We start from the raw sequence: 20,324 nt of genomic DNA on the forward strand, positions 1-20,324 counted from the left end.
TTAGCCAGGATGGTCTCGATCTCCTGACCTCGTGATCCGCCCGTCTCTTTTCAACCATTTTTAATTGTACAGTTTAAAGTACATTCACAGGGTTGTGCAACCATCCCCACCATCCCTTTCCAGAATGTCTTCATCATCTTAGGTAGAAACGCTGTACATATTAAACAATAACTTCCCATCCTCTCCCCCCAGTTTCTGGTCACCTCTATTTTTACTTTCTGTCTCTATGAATTTGACTACTCTGGGTATGTCATATAAGTGGAATAATATAATATTTGTCTTTTTGTGACTGGCTTATTTCATGTAGCATAATGTTTTCTTTCTTTTCTTTTTTTTTGAGAAAGAGTCTCTCTGTCGTCCAGGCTGGAGTACAGTGACACAATTTTGGCCCATTGTAACCTCCGCCTCCCAGGTTCAAGTTGTCCTCCCACCTTAGCCTCCCAAGTATTTGGGATTACAAGCGTGCGCCACCATGCCTGCTAATTTTTGTATTTTTAGTGGAGACGGGGTTTCACCATGTTGGCCAGGCTAGTCTTGAACTTCTGACCTCAAGTGATCTCCCTACCTCAGCCTCCCAAAGTGCTGGGATTATAGGTGTGAGCCAGTGTGCCCGGCCTAGTGTAATGTCTTCAAAGTTCATCCATGATGTAATTTTCTTCCTTAAGGCTAATTACCCATTGTAGTTATATACCACATCGTATAATGTTTTCTAAACTTCAGTTTGCTGTACTCTTATCCTTTTAAAGGGCTTCCATTTCTCTTTAGCATTTTTAGTTTCCACTTGTCACTTTGACTTTTCTTTCAGGGATTTTTCTTGTATGATAAAAAATGTAATTCTACTGAGATAAATGATAAATTAAAATGATGAAATGATAAAAGATAATGATAATATCATTCTGCTGAAAGGCTTCGCTAACATGAGCATCATTGTTTCTTTACCAGTTATTTATTGAGCTCACTGTTTGTCAGATGCTGGGCCCATTGCTGTAGGCACCTCCATTTGTTTAGTTCTATTATTGTTATTCAAGTCTATTACTCCCATGTGTGAGAGAACTGAGGCCTAGGAAGGTTGTCTAAAGCCACACAGTGAGTAGCGAGTAAGGACCAGATTTAATGTAAACCAGGTTTATTTGTCTAAGTCCAGAGAGGAATTCCATTGACCATCATGCCACACTGTCTCCTTGGGAAGCACAGGCTAATCTGAGACCCAGTTTCACATAATTACTAAAGAGCTGCAACATTAGATCGTATGGTAATCTTTGAGAGTAGAACCACCAGATTATATGTTCACATTTTCAAGCACTTTTCAAAGCTGCAGATGATAATCACAGGTATCTTAAGTGCCATTATTTACAGTGATCACACAAGCTGATGGGTAATCTGTTTAGTATTTTCACCTTGCCTTGAGTGGAGTGTATCTTTTCTCTTTTTAAGCGGAGCTGCCTGAATGATTCTTTGTCAAAGTTTCTTAGTCTGTTTCCTCAGTTGACACACAGGAAGAGAGACTTCTATTGAATTAGATCACGTTTTTAGCTGACAGAAACAAGTGATTGTAAAATTATTTTCTTCTTTGAATCTTTGATGCCTGTCTCTGTTTCTGTATTTTTAGACTCTTTGGCACACTTTATGTTCAATTTTATTAGAACTTTTCAAGTTGAAAAATCTGCTCTGTTGTAGAGGTGGGCCTGGGATCACTACTAAACCGTCTTCTAAATTCTGTTTTAATTTTTTTATCATAGGTTTGCTTGGTTGGTGACCAAAACAATGTACTAGGCTATTTTACTTAGGGAATAAATAATCTGAGACTTTTCTTGGCATCTTACTATATTTTTCAAATTGAGGGACCACAAGAAGTTCAGTTTTTATATCTTGAATCAAAACCTTTATTTCCCATCTTTTCATTTCTACCTTTCTATGCAAAAATCATTTTAGAAGATGCTTAGGTTTTCCCAGGATTAATCAGTCCCTTAAGCTAAAAGCTTAAATGGGGGAAACATAACCTTTAAAGCATTAAAGTAAGGGACATGTAAGTTTTACTCCAGGTGCACCCTTGATTCCTTTTCTCATATTATCTAGCATAGTAGTTGCTGAAATTTGACATTTTAATGGTTATAGTTCCTTTCATTTTGGCAGTTGAATGACAGCATATAGGATTGTCTGTGAACCACATGAATGTAAACACCTTTTGGTTGTGCATGGGTGCATTAAAATTGCTATAATTTATATGCAGTTTTTATCCTTTGACTTTTTCCTATGAATAGGCCCTCTTAAAACATTAACCTTCCCACAGTTTAACCACTGAATGGGCTGATTCTTGTTAGTTTTGTGAATAATTTCTGTAATTCTCTTTGCTAAGGTAAGGGGGAAAATGTCTTCAGAAACGCTTCTATCCTTTCCTGAATGGTTACTTGTTGATTTATTCAGGTTATGTCTTAAACTGACTAGCATTATATATTTGTCAGAATTTGTATGTTGTTGGCTGAAAATGACATCATATAAAATGTCAGTTTTGAAAGAATTTTATGGCAGAACTTCCAGCTGAAGGGACTAAGGATTTTCAGTGTTTATTTTATGAAACTTATAGTTTCTTTGATTGTTCAGCAAACCTGTATTCAGAAGTCTGTTATAACTTCTCGCCCAACTATCTGCTTTTCTTAAAAATATTTGAACTATGAATTTCTCGGTTTTCATTATTGAGATTCATACGTGAGAACGCTGTGCCTAAAAGTAAAATAAAACCAGTCTAAATTACAGAAAACTGTGAATTAGGGAATATTTAATTTAAAATTGTAGCTTCCTGGCCACACTATAGTTTCTGATTTCATAGCAGTTACGGGAAAGTTGTCTATTATCTTACCATTTTCCTTACTAGATTTAAAATTTTGTTTTCTTCCAATTCTTTATAATTCACATAATTTTTACATGATTGTAATTATAATGTAGATATACTTTTTATAATAATTTATGTATGACATAACTTCTTTTAGGAATATATAGAAATTCCAACTAGCTGCTGGAGTGTTTCTAGGTTGCTATTATGTGGGTTTGCCTTAAGAGTAACTAATTTAATATTATTCATATTGAAAGAATCTTAATCTGGAAGTTAGATATGTTTATTCTTATATTGTGACATTGGACAAGTTACTCAGCTTCTCTATTTCTGTCACTTGTAAAGTGAGGATATTCCTATTTTCTCGGTCAACTTCTCAGGGTTTTTAAAATAAATCCAATGAAATAATAAAGGTGAAAGAACTTTGAATAGTGTATATAGGCCTGTACGAAATGCAGGTTATTTCAGCAAATTTATTTACATGTGAACAATAATACGCCAACATCTTTAAATACATTTATTTTGTAGAAGGTTAAATAATACTTTTCTAAATCCCCTTCTCCCTTGTCAAAAGATTTATTTAAAGTATAACACAAAAGTCAGTTTCAATTCAATTTATTTAATTTTAATTTTAATTTTTTTGAGACAGGGTTTTGCTGTGTTGCCCAGGCTGGAGTGCAGCTCATTGCAGCCTCCACCTCCAGGGCTCAAGGAGTAGCTAGGAGTACAGGCACTCTACCATGCCCAGCTAATTTTTTTTAGAGAAAAGTTCTCACTATGTTGTCCAGGCTTCAGCTCAATTTTAGACAAACAGCCCCCAATCCTGAATTAGTAAATTTCCTATCAGTAAAGTTCTGCTAAATGTATATAAGACTTCTTCTTTTTTTTTTTTTTTTGGTTGTGNAATCCCCTTCTCCCTTGTCAAAAAGATTTATTTAAAGTATAACACAAAAGTCAGTTTCAATTCAATTTATTTAATTTTAATTTTAATTTTTTTGAGACAGGGTTTTGCTGTGTTGCCCAGGCTGGAGTGCAGCTCATTGCAGCCTCCACCTCCAGGGCTCAAGGAGTAGCTAGGAGTACAGGCACTCTACCATGCCCAGCTAATTTTTTTTAGAGAAAAGTTCTCACTATGTTGTCCAGGCTTCAGCTCAATTTTAGACAAACAGCCCCAATCCTGAATTAGTAAATTTCCTATCAGTAAAGTTCTGCTAAATGTATATAAGACTTCTTCTTTTTTTTTTTTTTTGGTTGTGGTGTTATACAACCAATTGGTAAGCTTTTTTTTCCCCTAAGATTATATATTATTCAGCTTCTTTTTTTTTTTTTTTTTTTTTTTTTACCTTAATCCCTGAGGACCAACACCATGGCCTGGCAGTGTCCATTGGTACCTCTTTTAATACTTAAAAATCCAGTGGCCGAATACTGTGGTTTATACCTGTAATCCCAGTACTTTGGGGGTCAAGGCAGGAGGATTGTTTGAGGCCAAGAGTTCTAGACCAGCCTGGGCAACATAACGAGACTCCATTGCTACAAAAAAAAATTAGCTGGGCATGGTGACACACACCTGTAGTCCTGGCTACTCGGGAGGCTGAGGTGGGAGGATTGCTTGAACCCAGGAGTTCTAAGCTGCAGTAAGCTGGGATCATGACACTGTAATCCAGCCTGGGGAATACATTGAGAGGTCTCTAAAAAACACACACACAAAATCCAGAGTGTTCAGATGAAGAAGAAAGAGACAGATGAGTTAGTAGAAAAGCAGATTGAGATGACAAAGGAAAAAAGTGTTGGATGATGGAAACCACCAAAGAGGCACAAATCATTTCTTCAGGTACTGTGTGTAGGCTCCACGACCTAAGTTACAGAACGTCAAGTAAGTTAGCTTAAGTGTGCTGCTTCTGTTGACCCCAGTTGTATTTTACTTGCAAAATGTAGCCTGCCTGACCTGCTACACCAATTGACCAACATATTGTAAATACCTCTTGCATATTTTCATATGACAATGATCAGGAATAGGTATTTAGTTTATTAGATGGTCCATGTTATGTATTTATTTTTATTGTGGAAACTTGAATTCTTGAACTACAGTCTTCATATGAAAGAGGCTTTTTTTTTTCCCTACCAACAAATATTTTTCCTTATTAATTTGTCAGGATGGGAAAACTAATTGACATCCAACAGTGGTACTCTGTTGATGATTGAAGGGATACATGCTTTAACGCCAAGCTCTGGTCTTTTTATTCCATCATTTGTGAACTATGGTGGGGTCTCCCCTGAGTTGTGGTGGAGAGCAGATCTGCCATCAAGGCCACGGAGTTGTTTGTCTTCCATCACCTCCCGAATTGTGGCTGATGACATTTGGAAGCATTTTCTGCTTAAGCAGCAATATAGTTGATCATATGTCTTTATAATGAACAAATGTAATCCAGAATTTTTAATTTAACATTTGCTAACTTTTTTTCTTTCGTTTCTTTTTTTTTTTTTCTGAGGCAGAATCTCACTCTGTCACCCAGACTAGAGTACAGTGGCACAATCTCGGCTCACTGCAACCTCCACCTGCCAGGTTCCAGCGATTCTCCTGCCTCAGCCTCCAGAGTAGCTGGGACTACAGGTGTGAGCCACCATGCCTGGCTAATTTTTGTATTTTTAATAGAGATGGGGTTTTGCCATGTTGGCAGGCTGGTCCTGAACTCCTAACATCAGGTGATCCACCTGCCTCGGGCTCCCAAGGTGCTGGTTCACAAGTGTGAACCACCGTGCCTGGCCCACATTTACTAAGTTTTTACTTTTTCTGTCACAACTGAATATTTCTGTATTTTGTTGACTAGACCATTCTTAAGAAGATTAGGCCAGAGCTGTTTGTTATGCCAGAGGGTTCTCACACAAGTTTAAGTCCATAGAGGTTGTAAACTCTGTACAATATTTATGTGCCCTGTCCCTCTTGTTATTTAATACAATTGATTGCCTGGGCCAGCTAAAGAACTTAGGTGGTATTGAGTAGTGTTCCTTCTAAATTTACATGACATGGTAATAATTTGCTACTTAGATATCATACCCTTTATGAGTTCCTCTATAGGCCATTTTAGAGGGAAAACAATCCATATTTGTAATAAAGCTTTATACTTGCTTACTGTCATCACATACTTATTTGAGTTTAAAGATAACTGGATTTGATGTCAAAAGATCTTGATTTGCAACTTTGCAAATCTAGCAATGTGTGGAAGATTATAAGCCACAATTATGCACTACTGCTGGGTAATCTTTCTGGAATGTAATTTGTGACATTCATCAGAACAGAAGTGTTCATTGACCTAGCAATTGCACTTCTAGATTTATGTTAAGGACATAATTGGACAAGTTCAGAAATATATGTAGAGAGACATGTGTAAAGATATTCATAGCAATGTTTATAGTAGAAAATTGCTAACAACTTAAATGTCCACTAGTAAGATTGGCTACATAAATGAAAATGATGCATCTGCACACTGGAACAACATATAGCCATTAAAAATAATCCTATGTTTTTAGATATGGAAAAGAACCTACAGCATAATAAGTGGTTAAAGCCAGTTATAAAACCATATGTATAACATAATATTGTTCATGCAAAATTGTATGTATATTTTAAAATGTATATAGTATATTTATTTAAATTTTTAATATAAGTTTGTATAGCTTTTTATGGTTCAGAGTTTTTTGTTTTTTTTTTTTTGAGATGGGTTCTTGCTATGTTGCCCAGGCTATTCTTGAATTCCTGGAATCAGGCAGTCCTCCCCCTTCATCCTCTTGAGTAGCTGGCACTACAGGCGTGTGCCACTGCACTTGACTGGTTCAGTTTTTAAAACTTACTTGGAAATAATTTAGATTGATTAGAGGTTGCAAAAATGTACAGGGTGGTTCTTTAGCTCCCTTTGTTTCCTCCAACTGTAACATCTTGTGTAACTACAGTACAGTATCAAAAATAGGAAACTGGCATTGGTACAATCCCTAGAGCTTATTGAGATTTCAGCAGTCCGTGATATGGTTTGGATATTTTGTCTCCTCCACATCTCATGTTGAAATGTGACTTCCAGCGTTGGAGGTAGGGCCTGGTGAGAAGTGTTTGGGTCATGGTGGCAGATCCCTCATGAATGGTTAGCACCATCCCCCGATCATGAGTGAATTCTTGCTCAGTTAGTTCACACAAGATCTAGTTGTTTAAAAGAGTGTGGCATCTCTTTCCTTTCTCTCTCTCTCGCTTCTTCTCTTGCCATGTAACGTGCTGGTTCCTCCTTCACCTTCTGCAATGATTGTAAGCTTCCTGAGGCCTTACCAGAAGCTGAGCAGATGCTAACACCATGCTTCTTATACAGCTTGCAGAACCATGGGTAAATTAAACCTGTTTTCTTTATAAATTACTCAGACTCAGGTATTCCTTTATAGCCACGCAAAATGGACTAACACAGTTAGTTATCTGTGTGTTCATTTGTGTGTTTATGTATAGCTCTATACAGTTTTATCATGTGAGTAGATTTATGTAACCAACCATGATCAAAATACAGTGCTTACCCTTTATAGCCACACCCATCCTCTCCTCCCTGTCCCCATCCCTAATTCCTGGCAGCCACTAATTAGTTTTCTATCTCTGTAGTTTTATATCAGCAATATTATGTAAATGGAATTTTACATTGCGTAACATTTTGAGAAGGGCTCTTTTCACTCAGCATAGTGTCCTTGAAATCCATTGAAGTTGTTGTCATGGGTCTCACTTGTTCATTACTTTTTAATTGCTAAGTAGTGTTCTGTGTTGTAGATGTGCCATAGTTTGTTTAGACAGTCACTCATTGAGGGACATTTGGATCATTACCACTTTTTGACTGTAATGAATAAAACTGCTATGAAATTCGTGTACAGGTTTTTGTGTGAATGTAAGTGTTCATTTCTTTGAGATAAATGTTCAAGAGTGCAATTGCTGTGTTGTATAGTTTGTGCATATTTAGCCTTATAGGAAATTGCCAAATGGCTTTCCAGAGTGGTTTTATCACTTTGCTTTCCCACCAGCAGTTTATCTGCCTCCTCACTGGCATTTGATGTTGTCACTATTTTTTATTTTTGCAGTTTTGATAGGTGTTTAGTGTTGCCTCCTGGTGATTTTGGGATGGGTCGTTTTACAATAATAAAAGTAATAGCCACTTTCTTTTTTCTTTTCTTTTCTTTTTTTTTTTTTTTGAGACAGAGTCTCACTCTGTCACTCAGGCTGGAGTGCAGTGGCGTGATCTCAGCTCTCTGCAACCTCTGTCTCCCAGGTTCAAGTGATTCTCGTGCCTCAACCTCCCAAGTAGCTGGGATTACAGGCGTGCTAATTTTTGTATTTTTAGTAGAGACGGGGTTTCACCGTGTTGGGGCCAGACTGGTCTCGAAATCCTGACCTCAGGTGATCTGCCTGTCTCAGCCTCCCAAAGTGTTGGAATTGCAGGCATGAGCCACCATGCACATCCAAAGTAATAGCCATTTTCTTTTAAAAAATAAAAATAATGGCCATCCTAGCCTGAGCAATCAGGCAAGAGAAAGAAATAAAAGGTACTCAAATAGGAAAAGAAGAAGTCAAACCATCTCTTGTTGCTGACAATATACTTCTAGAAAATCCTAAAAACTCCTCCAGAGGGCTTCTATAGGAGATAAATGACTTCAGTATGATACAAAATCAATGTACAAAAACTCAGTAGCATTTCTATACGTTGATAATGTTCAAGCTGACAGCCAAATCAAGAATGCATTTCCATTAACAACAACCTCACAAAAAAGAAAATACCCAGGAATGCATCTGCCCAAGGAGGTGGAAGATCTCTATAAGGAGAACAATAAAACACTACTGAAAGAAATCATAGACAATACAAACAAATGGAAAAACATTCCATATTCATGAATTGGAAGAATTAACATTGTTAAAATGGCCATGCTGTCCGAAGCAATCTACACTTACAGTACTATTCTTATGAAACTACCATGTCATTTTTCACAGAATTAGAAAAAACTGTTCAAAATATGGAATCAAAAAGCTTAAATAGCCAAAACAATCCTAAGCAAAAAGAACAAAGCTGGAGGCATCACATTATCTGACCTCTAAGTATACTATCAGGCTACAGTAACAAAACCAGCATGGTACTGGCACAAAAACAGACCAGTGGAACAGAATAGAGAACCCAGAAATAAAGCCATATACCTACAGCTATCTGATCTTTGTCAAAGTGGACAAAAATAATAAGGAAAAGACTTCCTATTCAATAAATGGTGCTGGGATAGCTGGCCATACGCAGAATAATGAAACTGGACCCCTACCCCTTACCATATAAAAAGTTTAACTGAAGATGGATTAAAGATTTAAATGCAAGAACACAGAGTGTAGGAATCCTACAAGGAAACCTAGGAAACACCATTCTGGACATCGGCCATGGGAAAGAATTTGTGACTAAGTTTTGAAAAACAATTGTAACAAAAACAAAAATTGAAAAGTAGAATCTGTTTAAACTAAAGAGCATCTGAACAGCAAAATAAAAAATCAATCAACAGAGTAAACAGACAACCTACAAAATGGAAGAAAATATTTGCAAACTGCATTCAACAAACATCTAATATCCAGAATCTATAAGGAATTTAAACAGCTCAACAAGCAAAAACCAAATAACCCCATAAAAGGCATGAATGGACAATTTTCTCTTTCTTTCTTTCTTTTCTTTCTTTTCCTTCTTTTCTTTCTGATGGAATCTTGCTCTGTTGCCCAGGCTGGAGTGCAATGGTGCAGTCTGGGCTCACTGCAACCTCCACCTTCCAGGTTCAAGCAATTCTCCTGCCTCAGCTTCCCGAGTAGCTGGGATTACAGGTGCCCGCCACCATGCTCAGCTAATTTTTGTATTTTTAGTAGAAGTGGGCGTTTCACCACGTTGGTCAGGCTGGTCTCAAACTCCTGACTTTGTGATTCACTTGCTTTGACCTCCCAAAGTGCTGGGATTACAGGCGTGAGCCACCGTGCCCAGCCATGAATGGACAGTTTTCAAAGGGAGACATATAAGAAGCCAATAAACATATGAATAAGTGCTCCACATCATTAATCATTAGGGAAATGCAAATCAAAACCGCAATGATTTGCCATCTCACACCAGTCAGAATGGCTGTTACTAAAAGGTCAAAAAACAACAGATGCTGGTGAGGCTGCAGAGAAAAGGGAATGCTTATACATCACTGGTGGGAATGTAAATTAGTTCAGCCACTATGGAAAGCAGTCTGGAGATTTCTCAAAGAACTTAAAACAGAATTACCATTTCACCCAGCAACCTATTACTGGGTATATATTCAAAAGAAAATAAATAATTCTACCAAAAAGACACATGCACTTGTATATTTATCACAGCATTACTTGCAGTAGCAAAGCCATCAGATCAACCTAGGTGCCCATCAACAGTGGATTAGAGGCTGGTCATGGTGGCTCATGCCTTTAATCCTAGCACTTTGGGAGGCCTGGGCAGGAGGATCCCTTGAGGTCAGGAGTTCAAGACCAGCCTGGCCAACAGTGGTGAAACCCGATTTCTACTAGACGTACAAAAATTAGCCAGGTGTGGTGGCATATGCCTGTAAGCCCAGCTAATCAGGGGGCTGAGGCAGGAGAATTGCTTGAATCTGGGAGGCGGAGGTTGCGGTGAGCCAAGATTGCGCCATTGCACTCTAGCCTGGGTGACAGAAAGAGACTCCATCTCAAAACAAACAAACAAAACCGAAAAAACGACGGTAAATTGGATAAATAAAATGTGCTGTATATATGCCATGGACTATTATGCAGCCATAAAAAGAATAAATTAACATCCTTTGCAAGCAACATGGATGCAGCTAGAGGCCGTTATCCTAAGGAAATTAACATAGGAACAGAAAACCAAATACTGCATGTTCTTACGTACAAGTGGAAACTAAACATTGATTACTTATGTATATAAAGATGACAACAATAGACACTGGGGACTACTATGGGAGGAAGAAGGAGGGGGACAAGGGTTAAAAAACTGTTGGGTACTATGTTCACTACATGAGTGATGGAATCATTCATATCCCAAATCTCAGCATCATGCAATATTCCCATGTAAAAAACCTGCACATGTATCCCCTGAATCTAAAATGAAAGTGGAAATTTTTAAAAAATAAAAAATCCTAGACTTAAGTCTTTGTTCTGCCACTTAGTATTTTCTTTATCCGTGCAAATATCTCATCTATAATAGAAATACTATCTGCTATGTCTTTTTCACAAGACGGCTGTATCAAATGAAATAGTATATTCATAACCACCTTATAAGCTATAAAACACCATGCAAATGTAAGTTGCTTAATACTGAGAGGTGTCCTAGGTGTGAACAAGGATGTTGATTTTCTTTGTCATCTACTAGGTTTATACTTCTATTGTAATAAAACATTAATGTAAATAAAATCAAAGCACATCACCTACAGTTGTGTAACAGAGCTGCTTTGGTGCTATTTCAAAATGTATAATCACTCAAAATTACTAAATGATGTTTTATACTCCTCTCCTGCTCAATGCAGGGGGAGATAAGGGAAGACTGATAAACTTCTTTAGTAATTTAAGTGTGTATTAAGGGATAAATAAGTAAATAAATATTTGACAGTTTAGTACTGGTGGGTTTTGTTGTTGTTGTTGAGGAGTTAGGGAACTCATATTTATTGAGCTGTGTGCTGGGCGCTTTCCGCACATTGCCAAACTGTCCTATGAGTTGGCATTTTTACCTCCATTTTACAGATGAGAACTGAGATTCTCAAATTAAGTAATTTGGCTAGGTTATACCAGTAGTTAAGGAAGAAGTTGGAACTTAAAAATGCAGCTTCAAAAATCGATCTCTTTCCATTATACCAGGGGCATATCTGCTTTTCAGTAACAAGCACAAAACTGGAAATCTGTGTGAGCAGTATGCAGGAGTTTTGCTAATTGATGGCATAGTTTAAACTGAGAGGTAGAGTATACTTGGTGTGTATGGTTTAAACATGATCCGCCTATGAATCCAGTGGGTGCAGAGATGTTCCATATTCTTGCTGTTAGAATTCCTTCCTAGTATTTTAATTTGGTCTATAATTTTAGTGGAATTAAACAAGAATTTTTAAAGATTATGTACCAGATTGTGTTGTGATTTAGTAACAGTTAGTGGTTCATCCAAATCTACTAGCCGGACACTTGGCAGCAGTGGTTAATTATATAGGGATTGTTGTGAGCACATGATTACACTTTATCATATACACTAGTGGAGACCTGATTATTGCTGTCATTCTCATTATCTTTTTCTTCCCCCCTAAAAATCTCAGGATGGTCATAGCCAGGGTCAGATATTTAACCATTATATACCCTGGTCATCTTGCTGCTGCTCTAAGAGTTTTGTTAATGTTTGTTTTTTATTTTGTGCTTAATGACTCATCATTATATGTAGGATGGAATCCAAACTCCTTAGCAGGACATAAGGATACTTCATTCTTTTGCTCTGATTTACCTTACCAGTCTTCTCTGCAACCTACACTTCCCAGTAACTCTGCCATGATATATGTTGGTAGGCTCAGTAGAGTTGGCACATAACTTAGAAATAACTCAGTTGTATTATTGGTGTTCATCGTTGGAATTTCGTAGCAGAAGCTCCCGTAGAAGCATATAGATGGTGGGAGGTTGAGGTTGTTGAAATCTGTCTCTCTAGGGAGATTCTCTTCATGAAATCAAAGGAAGGAAGCAAACAGAATATAGCCCAGAAGTGGCAATGGTAATGTTTAAGAGTTTCCTCTACAGTTGTGAAATTTTTCTTTTTTCTTTTTTTCTTTTTTTGAGATGACGTTTCACTCTTGTCACCCAGGCTGAAGTGCAATGGTGTGATCTCGGCTCACTGCAACCTCCACCTCCTGGGTTCAAATGATTCTCCTGCCTCAGCCTCCGAAGTAGCTGGGATTACAGGCGTACATCACCACACTCAGCTAATTTTTGTATTTTTAGTAAAGATGGAGTTTCACTGAGTTAGCCAGGATGGTCCAATCTCCTGACCTCGGGATCCGCCCACCTCGACCTCCCAAAGTGCTGGGATTACAGGATTGAGCCACCACACCCAACCTGCTCTTAGTTTTAGCTACATGTAGTTGCTGACCACCTGAAATGGTCCAAACTGAGATTTGCTAAAGCATAAAATACATACCAGATTTCAAAGATTTTTAGAAGAATGTAAAACATTTCATTAATTTTATACTCATAAAATGATAATATCTGGGAAATTGGGGTTAAATAAAATACGTTAAAATTAAATTCACCTTTTCATTTTACTTTTCAATGTGACTACTAGAAAACCTTAAATTACAAAAGTGGCTTACCTTATATTTCTGATGGACAGAGCTGCTAGAACCTCCCAGCAATTAAAGGCAGTGTCATGTATAAAAAATACCATACATACACACAAAGCTAAGACCTACTAACTACTAAAGTGAATATCCTGTTACCTTAAAAGTCTCAAATTATATGCATATTTTAAAAGATACTGTCTTTTTAAAGTTAAATGTTTAAGTTTCATCTAAGACTGACTTTTTTTAAAACAAGATAACCTAGAAGTGATCCTATGACATAGTTTATGAGTAGTAGTTTATGGAGACTCACCATATTAGATATTTATAAAGTGTCTGCCAGCCTTACAATGTCTCTCTGCTGTCTGTCTCTGTCTGCTGCCTCCCTACCCTTTTTTCTGTCTTCCCACCTACTTTTCAGAGTTGAGCAGAGGCAGACAGATAGGTGCAGCATGTCTCCACTCCTGGCCGTACCTGACTAGTCCAGGGATAGACATCTAACCCAAGCCTAGCCCAAGTCTTAAGAGAATTTAGAATTGAGATGGAAAGACAGTTTTTCCATTTGGCTGGAACTTGGCTGCATAGTTGAGGGCGGTGGGAGGCCATCCTCTACTGACAGAGTGGCAGAGAAAGCCAGTTAGTAAGAAAGATGAGTAAAAGCTTTGCAGAAAGAAAGACATAAACAGAAAGGACTCTCAGGATTGCTTCTGGCTTTCCAATTCCTGGGACCAGTTCTTCCAGAAGCCTGGGTGTGTTCTTGATCTTGGATTCTATGAGACACTCCAGTCTCTTCATCACATCTTCCCCTTTCTCTGGCATATACTAAGTAAAATTGATTTTTGTTGACAACCAGAAGAGTTCTAATTAATAAATCACTGTGGTCAGATTTAATGATACAACTGGCAAGAAGTGGCAACTATGAATTACTCAGTTTATTGGTTACTCAGACAAAAAGTAAAAGAGGTATAAAATGCAAAGGATTGTAAAAAGCTTTATGAAATTAACAACTAGACCGCATGCATAAAATCTATTTCACTGGTGCTTCCACTTTCTTCAGTCAATGGCACTCTCTTTTAAAGCTGACTGGAACCAAGAGTTTCAGTTATACACATGTGGCTATAATCTTCGAAGCTGCTAAATTTGTTCATTCAGCAAATAGTGCTTGGGTGCCTAGGACATGCTAGACTTCGGGAAAGATGCTGCCTCTGCCTCCAGGCTACATGGAGGAATGAAGTAGCAGATAGACTGTTCAGTGCTGGGTAAGTATGAATTATCAAACCGGCCCTGGGTCTGAGCTCACAGGATGTGCACTCAATGAACCATAGGAGGAATCAAAGAGGCCATCCTGGAGGAAGTAACTGTTTTTCCTGAAGGGCCAAGAGACATCAGGCAGGCAGAACAAAGAGAATAGTATGCAGAGACATGACAGTCACAGAGAGCCTGGCATGCTCTGGGAAGGGGTGGTTAATCAACACAGGGGAATGGCAAATTACAAAGCTAGAATAGTATTCTAGATGGCTGGAATACCACGTTCAGTCTCTCCACTTTCATTTCGGGTATAAACAAAAACCAAAACAGAGCTCTGGTTTATTTTTACAACAGTATTAGCCTGAAAAGGGGATTAATTCCAACATATCTTGGTGAGGTTGGTTTGGACATCACTTCTTCCAGGAAGCCTTCTTTGATCAGGTCTCACCTAAGACAAGGTAAGAAGGCCATTCTCCACCCCAACAGCACTCAGTCATAAAAGTGGGCACGTGGCAGTAAGATTGCCCAATTGCTTGTCTATGGCCCCCACTAGATTGTGGGCTCCTTGTTCATCACAGTATTCCCAGCCCCGTACAAAGCAGGCAGTTAGGCACTGTCAGACACCACTCAGACCTTCATTACCAGAAGACAGAATTATTTCCCCTGGCTCCTTAGGAAACACTTCCCAGTTTCCGGCCCTCAAGGCAAGGTCTACCGGTCAAGTTTAAATTTCTGTTAAAATATTTTTAAAAAGACATTTATTTTTCTTTCTTTCTTTCTTTTCTTTTCTTTCTTTTTTTTTTTTTTTTTTGACACAGAGTCTTCCTTTGTCACCCAGGCTGGAGTGCAGTGAGTGATCTTGGCTCACTGCAACCTCTGCCTCCCAGGCAAAAGCAATCCTCCTGCCTCAGCCTCCCAAGTAGCTGGGATTACAGGCACTTGCCACCACGCCTAGCTAATTTTTGAATTTTTAGTAGAGATGAGGTTTCACCATGTTGACCAGACTGGTCTTGAACTCCTGACCTCAGGTGATCTGCCCACCTCGGCCTCACAAAGTGCTGGGATTATAGGCGTGAGTCATTGCACCCAGACTAAAAGACATATATTTCTTTCCAAATATAAAAGAGCATATCCTTTTGAAGCAGTCTGATTTGTCAGAATTATCTGGAAAGCTCCCCACTGTAGTGAGCCAGACAGCACCTTCCATTCTGTGACTATGTCCCCAGGCCTGGATCCCCAACACAGGGCCACAATCTGAAATAGCATCACTGCCACTGCCTCGTTCAACAATCACCACTTTAGAATAGAAGCATCTTCAGAGCTCACATTATAAGCTCCAAGAGAACAGGACAATGTCATTCACTTATACATCCCGGGCCGTGCCTGATACAGTGGCTCAGCCAGAAAAAAAAACACTTAGTAATTATTTATTAACTAGAGTGGTAGAGCTCTGTTTGTTGCAGGATGCCTGCAATTTCTGCACTCTGAAGTGTTACTTATTTCTACAAAGGAAATCAGCCAGGCACACCCCTGCCAAAAGCAACACACCGATTGTTACAATAGAATTCCTTTCCTCTCATCCTTCCATCCCTCAATTTTCTAAACTTCTTGGAACATTTTAAGAATAATCTGCTTTCCCATTTGCTTGATTTAGAGCTATAATGAGGTGGTAAGGAACTGGGGTGGTTGGTAACTGTTGCTGCCTATTACAGGCATCTATGCACAGTACTGTTTTAGTTAAACAAATGAGCTCAGATGTTCTGGCAGCAGGCAACTAACAAATCATCATTTGCAGTAAATAAAAGTAAAATGGTACTGTAAAAATGTGCCAGTGTTTCCAAGAATATTACGATTAGAAACGAAATGTTGTTTCTGAAGGCAGATTTGGGCAGTAAAAACACGTAAAAGGGGGCAGAAAGGCAGTGTCAAATATACTAATTCAGACTAAATAAGTATCACACAGTATACTTCAAGCTTAATGCATACATAAATTCCATACCTCCAGGTCAGTTTGAAAACTGTCAGTAGTGGGAAATTAGGGATAAATACTTAAAACTAGTAATCTCTTAGTCAAAGTAGCTAAACAAACTAAACTCTCAACAACCATACTGATCCAATGACCAGGTGTGACTCTCCCTGATGCAATCCATATATTAGAGGCCTTCTTCTCAGAGGATGGCCACACTATCACTTTGCCAGCAACATAAACAGATGGGAGTCACAAAACTGGAATCTTGGTTTTATTTTGTTTTTTACTGATACAGAATAATTGTAAATATTTGTGGGATACATGTGGTATTTTGATGCACGTATACAGTGTGTAATGATCAAGTCAGAGTAATTGGGACATCCATCATCTCAAACATTTACCATTTCTTTGTGTCAGTTTTGCTGGTGACATCACAATGAACAATTACTAAGGGATTGGAGACCTGCGCCCAAGAGTCAATCAACCTCTCTCTCTCTCTCTCTCTCCTCTCTCATCTCCTCTCTCCCTCACAGCACACCACACAGCACACACAGAAAAAAAAAAAAAAAAAAAAAAAAAAAAAAAAACACACCCACACCACACACACACACACACACACACAAAATCTGAAACACAGTTAAGAACCTTCATTGGGCTACCCGGAAGATAATTCGGTAAGGAAGTGATTACGAAAATTTTCACAACTAGACTGGGTACTAAAAAATACAAAAAAATTAGCTGGGCGTGGTGGCGGGTGCCTGTAGTCCCAACTATTTCAGAGGCTGAGGCAGGAGAATGGCGTGAACCCAGAAGGCGGAGCTTGGAGTGAGCCGAGATCGCACCACTGCACTCTAGCCTGGGCAACAGAGGGAGAGTCTGTCTCAAAAACAACAACAACCACCACCACCACAACAACAGCAACAACAACAAAGACCAATCAGTTTCCTTCCACAGTTTTTCTAAAATTTTCTTGTCAAAAACCTTGATGCAGTGAGTCACTCTTAAGAAGTGCACTTCACCAGCAACAGAAAAGAACTCTGGAGGGGTACAGGTTTTAAAGCTGCCACAAGAGAGTTGCCCATTTGGAGGATTTACTGTACCATGTGTATTGGTAGAAAATAAAACATAAGTTTTAGTCAAGTCACCAGGCTCTAAAACTGGTTCTTGTTCTACTCAGACTTCGGATTCCTGGAATTTTACTTTAAACTCCTTGCATGCCTCAGTTTTCTTATCTATAAAAATAAGGTTTATAATGACCCTGTCCCCTGGAAGAGATTTTCATGGGATTTAATTGCACCAATATATTTGAAAGTGTTTTGAAAGACATTTAGGCCGGGTGCGGTGGCTCAAGCCTGTAATCCCAGCACTTTGGGAGGCCGAGGCGGGCGGATCACGAGGTCAGGAGATCGAGACCATCCTGGCTAACATGGTGAAACCCCGTCTTTACTAAAAAAATACAAAAAACTAGCCGGGCGAGGTGGCGGGCGCCTGTAGTCCCAGCTACTCGGGAGGCTGAGGCAGGAGAATGGCGTAAACCCGGGAGGCGGAGCTTGCAGTGAGCTGAGATGCGGCCACTGCACTCCAGCCTGGGCGACAGAGCGAGACTCCATCTCAAAAAAAAAAAAAGACATTTAAAGGGTTAAACAAATGTGAAGCATTATTTTAATGTATTAGCTATGGGGAAATCACTACATTTTGGAATCAATAATAGCTATCATTTTTAAAAAGTTTTGTTAATTGACATAATTATATTTATAGAGTACCATATGATATTTTGATGTATTATACATTGTATAATGAATAAATCAGGGCAATCAGCATATCCATCACCTCAAATACTTGTTATTTCTTTGTGGTGAGAACATTCAAAATTATTTTAGCCATTTTGAAATGTAAAGTACATTATGGTTAATTCTAGTCACCTTACTGTATAATAGAACACCAGAACTTATCCCTCTTATCTAATGTAACTTTGTACCTGTTGACCTCTCTGCCTCTCCCTGCCTGTCCTACTCAGCCTTCAGTGCCACTGTTCTACTGTTTACCTCTATGGATCAACAAGTTTTCACAGATGAGTGACATCATGTCCTATTTGTCTTTATGCTTGACTTATTTCACTTAATGTCTTGTGGGTTCATCCAGGTGCCGCAAAGGGCAGGATTTCATTTATTTTTATGCCTGAATAGTATTCCATTGTGTATATGTACCTCATTTTAAAAAATTCATCCATTGATGGATACTTATGTTGATTCCATATCTTGGCCATTGTAAATAGTGCTGCAGTAAACATGGGGGTGCAGATATCTCTTTGACATACTGATTTTGTTTCTTTTGGATATAGAAGTTGAGTATCCCTAATCCAAAAATCTGAAATCCAGAATGCTCCAAAATCCAAAACTTTTTGAGCACTGACATGATGCTTAGAGAATAATACTCATTGCACTATTTTGGATTTTGGGTTTTTGGATTAGGGATGCTCAGCTATAATGCAAATATTTCAAAATCGGGGGAAAAAAAATCTGAAGTCAGAAATGCTCCTGGTACCAAGCATTTTGGGTGAGGGATGCTCAATGTTTATACCCAGTAGTCGGATTATTGGATTATATGGTAGTTCTATTTTTAATTTGTTGGAAAACCTCCCTACTGTTGTCCTTAATGGCTGTATTAATTTACTTTCCTAGTGCCTTGGTCTGTTTTGTGTTGCTATAAAGGAATACCTGAGGCTGGATAATTTCTAAAGAAAAGAGGTTTATTTGGCTCACACTTCTGCAGGCTGGTAGCAGCATCTGCATCTGATGAGGGTCTCAGGCTGCTTCTGCTCATGGCAGAAGGTGAAGGGGAGGTGGTGTGTACAAAGAACATATGATGAGAAAGGGAACAATGGGGTGAGGAGATGCCAGGCTCTTTTTCACAACCAGTACTAATGGGAACTAATAGAGTGAGAAGTGATTCACTTCTGAGGGAGGGTATCAATCTGTTCATAAGGGATCTGCCCCCATAACCCAGACACCTGCCATTAGGCCCCATCTCTAACATTGGGGATCAGATTTCAATATGAGGTTTATAGGGATCAAACATCCAAATTATAGCACCTACCAACATTGTATAAGAGTTTCCCTTTCTCTGCATCCTTGCCAACGTTTGTAATTTTTTGTCTTTTTATTAATAGCCATTCTAACTGGGTGATGTGATATCTCATTGTGGTTTTGATTTGCTTTTCCCTGGTGATTAGTGGTGATGAGCATATTTTTCATATACCTGTTGCCATTTGTATGTCTTTTTTTTTTTTTTTTTTTGATACAGAATTTTGCTCTTGTTGCCCAGGCTGGAGTATAATGACATGATCTTGGCTCACCGCAACCTCTGCCTCCTGGGTTCAAGCGATTCTCCTGCCTCAGCCTCCCCAGTAGCTGGGATTACAGGCATGTGCCACCATGCCTGGCTAATTTTGTATTTTTAGTAGAGATGGGATTTCTCCATGTTGGTCAGGCAGGTCTCAAACTCCCGACCTCAGGTGATCCTCCTGCCTCAGCCTCCCAGAGTGCTGGGATTACAGGTGTGAGCCACTGCACCCGGCCTTGTATGTCTTCTTTTGAGGGGTGTCTATTTAGGTCTTTTGTTCATTTTTAAATTGGATTTTTTTTTTTTTCTGTTGAGTTCCTTATGTATCTGGGATGAGTCCCTTGTCAGATGCATAGTTTGCAAATATTTTCTCCTTTTCTTTGGATTGTCTATTCACTTTGTTGTTTCCTTTGCTGTGCAGAAGCTTTTTAGTTTGATATAACCCTATTTGTCTATTTTTGCTTTTGTTCTCTGTGCTTTTGAGGTCTTGTCCAACAAGTCCTTGCCCAGACCAATGTCCTTCAGCATTTCACCTAAGTGTTCTTCAAGTAGTTTCATAGTTTCAGGTTGTACATTTAAGTCTGTATTTTAAGTTGA

The 20,324-nt window shown here is 38.6% G+C and overlaps 1 protein-coding gene across 1 annotated transcript in view; it reads left to right on the forward strand.

Moving 5' to 3' along the window:
- DYM (dymeclin) overlaps positions 1-20,324 on the forward strand; it is a 349,582-nt gene that overhangs the window by 46,281 nt on the left and 282,977 nt on the right.

Source organism: Rhinopithecus bieti, unplaced genomic scaffold (assembly GCF_001698545.2).
Source record: "Rhinopithecus bieti isolate Rb0 unplaced genomic scaffold, ASM169854v2 scaffold_18295, whole genome shotgun sequence".
Lineage (NCBI taxonomy): Eukaryota > Metazoa > Chordata > Mammalia > Primates > Cercopithecidae > Rhinopithecus > Rhinopithecus bieti.